This window comes from Crassostrea angulata, chromosome 1 (assembly GCF_025612915.1).
Source record: "Crassostrea angulata isolate pt1a10 chromosome 1, ASM2561291v2, whole genome shotgun sequence".
NCBI classification, from domain to species: Eukaryota; Metazoa; Mollusca; class Bivalvia; order Ostreida; family Ostreidae; genus Magallana; species Magallana angulata.
The window spans coordinates 54,103,122-54,106,690 of NC_069111.1; the positions used below are offsets into that span (position 1 = coordinate 54,103,122).

The following is a 3,569-nucleotide window of genomic DNA, read 5'->3' on the forward strand; positions in this document are numbered from 1 at the left end:
TGATGAGTTATGGGTGACATTTGGAAAGGGCAAGGATTTGCGATGGATACCAGTTCATGACATTGTTGGATCACTGGGTCCAAGATCAAAGCAATGTCATTCTTTCATGCATTCACGGGCTGGGATACAGAGTTCGCATTTTTTGAGACAGGTAAAATGACAGAATGGCAGGCTGAAATGTGTTTGAGAACGTAACAGAGGTACTCAGATTTTGCTAAGTTCTCCTTATGACAGTGTGACAGAATATATAATTAATAAACTAGAAGAATTTGTACACATCATGTACGTTCGGTCTAGCACTTCCAATACAGTGAAATAAGTTGCGGAGTTTTAATAAATCTTGTAAAACGAATACCAACCGACTTGTGCATTTTCCATGGGTCACAATACATTGGGTCAGTTACTATGTAAGTAAAAAACCACAGCATCCCCTTCCAGATAGGGTTGGGATAAGATTGCGGTTTTTCGGTTTCACACGGGACATCCTTACCATCAATTGCGGCTTCATGTCAAAAATTACTGAAATGTTGATGTAATATTAGTTGTTCTGGGGAATGCAAATGTTTCAAGTCCGAATTATTTTGCACTGCTCTTTGCAGTGCATCTCCTTAGACGATTAGATCATGTACATTCAAAAATGAGCTGCAGCATCTTTTTAAACGCATGCGCAGAGTGTTCATATATGAAATGAACATCAAATTACATTATACAACAAATTCTTCTTCATAATTTCACAGAAAATAAAAACATTACCCAGAAAGATTTAAAATATCATGAAAACATTATGAAAAAAGACGCCATTTTGAAATAAGAGGCGGCCATATTGAAAATGACTAAAACTTTAATGGCCAACGATATTTTTTGATCAAGTAATGTTCAAGGAACCTTCATGCAAAATTTGGTGCTTGTATCCACAAGTGAAATATCTTGCTGAAATATTGACCTAAGCCGCTACACTAATATTCTGGTTAACAAGACTGCTAGATTTCTGAACAAGTATTTCTGTACAATCTAAAATAACTCTTAAATTAGGGAAAGAATGAAAACAAGAAGGCATATTCCTTTGAATGATATCCCTGGAAGGAAAGGGGTTTAATGGCCTCAGCTCCTGGTAAAGCAAGCAGACCCAGGTTGTGAAATACTCTGAGTAGGTTCCAACAGAAACTCCTGGAACAAAGATAAGATGGTAAAATTTTATAATTGTCATACAAAATTTTAGGGCTTACATGGTCAGTACTGACATATTTGATACTTGAGCAACTCTCCATGTGTAAGTGAAAGTTTCCAATATCTTTTCAAAAATATTCATGAAAATTTATAGAAAAATCTGTCTATTCCAACATGCCCATAGAGAAATATACCAGCATATCTTGAATATACAATCAATTTGTAAGGCAATGTAGGGAATGAATTTCTGGTGAAACATTTGGCACAGGGTTCACATTAGACAGACCAAAGCGTTCAGCAATATCTTCGACAAACAATCCAACTTTCAGTCTCATCTGTGTTACAAGAAACTGGTCTATGGGCTCCAATGACATCAATCGTCTTGGACGTGCCCTCTCCGTAGGGGTCATAGAGGTACCTCTCCATAATATACCATCTTCTCGCACTTAGGCACTAGATAGCTGCAGATACGAATTCCATCAACTGATTTCTTTGCTTGGAAATCATACAAATTGTACATCTAATCATTTTGTTTCGGAAATTTAAACATTGTGATTAATGTTAATGATTAATACATGAGGTATGCTAGTAAAATAATCACATGTCAAACAAGGCTGTTGAGTTTAAGAAAACTTAAATTTTTAAAAACAACCACTTACTTGAATAACCACATAAACACTGCAAAGCTAGGCAGTCCAGTATAGCATTTTGTCCTGGCTCCGATTTCACAAAAAAAACTTAAGTCAAATCTCAGACTTAAGTCTGAGTTTTTTCTCAAATATTTGAGTTTTTTCTCAAATTTGAGAAATCTCAAATATCTGCGTTTCACAAAAAAATCTTAGTCGTGTTTTTTACTCAATTTGAGAAAAAACTTAAGTTACCTCCATAGCAGACTTAAGTCAAATCTCAAATATGAATATGTCATTAACATCATTAATTCAGTATTTTATTGTCTTTAATGTTCATTTCTTAGATCTATTCCACTCAATAATCAGCGATTATGCAATGTTTCATGCAGGTTTGATAAATATTTTTTTCATTAAAAAATTATAATTTTGGCGGAGTTATCTCCCTTGACAAAAATGTAAACAAAGGGAACTAATTCATTTGTTTGTGTTAAATGGAATAACTGTGCAGTGATTCTACTTTCTAATGATTTTAAGGTAACCATAATGTATTTAATGTGGTCTTTTGTTTGTTATATAATATATAAGATCATGTAGATATGTCATCAATACTTAGCATAACAAAGTGTACATTTCATGACTTATGAACATTTTATGACTCTTGTAAATCTAATCCGATTTTCCTCTGTTGAAAACATAAGCAGACGATTGTTTTTAATGAGAATAACTTAAAAAACAAGAAAAGTTATAAGGGGCCACTTGTGACTATGACAATTCTTGACTCAGCTAAGTAAAAAATTTGACTCAGCTGAGAATTGACTAAGTTTGTTTTGTGAAACGCAATTTGAGAAAAATCTCAGCTGAGTAAATTCTCAGGATTTGAGATTAAACTTAAGTTTGTTTTGTGAAATCGGAGCTTGGTGTCATCATCCTTTATCTTGTCAACAGACCATTGTAGACCTTGCAACCTTCTGGTCTCAGATTTCAGAGCCAGGTTTTCTAGTAAGAGTGGGTCTGGATCACTCTGTACACCTACAGTGAATTGCATTATGTTTACAGGCATATCGTGCAAATGCAAATCTTAAGGTTTATATTAATTCATTAAATTTTGCCTTAAAGTTTAAAAATACCTGCATCTCTTGTATGTCTGGCCCCAATGTCAACATCATCTGGTTCAATCACCAATCCCTCTGTATCACTGCTGGGTTCCTCGTCTCTGCTCTTGGTGTAGGATGGATGAATAAAGGTAGAAAAACTCAACTGTCTCTTCTCTTACTCCTTCTGCTTACACTCTTCTTCTCTGAAGTCCTACAATTTATAAAAGAACAATGTTACAACTTCATTTAAAACAGCAATGAATTTTTTATTACGTATGATATCATAATATTTTATTATATTTTCATGATGTTTTATTTTGTCTATTGCCTAACCTTAATTTAAAACACTAAATAAAATACTGGTAGAATTCTAATTCATGTACCTTTCGAATATTTCTTCTGGCTGCTCTGTTCTCCCTTTCAGCATTCACTGGTTTCTCCTTGTATGAGAATATGGTGGGAACATAATTCTCATCCGCTGGATCATCACTGTGCCAACCAAAAATAAAGTGCTCTGAACACACACAAGAGTGGTCAGTGGGAACAAAATCTTACCTATTCAGAGCTCTCACCCAGAGTCGTCGTTTCTTTGCATCTTTAGGGAATCTTGAATTAATCAAAAGATGCACAATAAAACTTCTACTATATATACAGACTGTTTAGACTACTATATGTGTAC

General features: G+C 34.3%; 1 long non-coding RNA gene across 1 annotated transcript; it reads right to left on the reverse strand.

Annotated features, from left to right (window-relative positions):
• Positions 1 to 2,709: 2,709 nt before the first annotated feature.
• LOC128185605 (uncharacterized) lies at positions 2,710 to 3,364 on the reverse strand. The gene is made up of 3 exons (XR_008243831.1): positions 3,274 to 3,364; positions 2,924 to 3,101; positions 2,710 to 2,825 (listed from the first exon to the last, which is right to left on the reverse strand). It is a non-coding gene; the product is annotated as an uncharacterized LOC128185605 (long non-coding RNA).
• Positions 3,365 to 3,569: the final 205 nt, after the last annotated feature.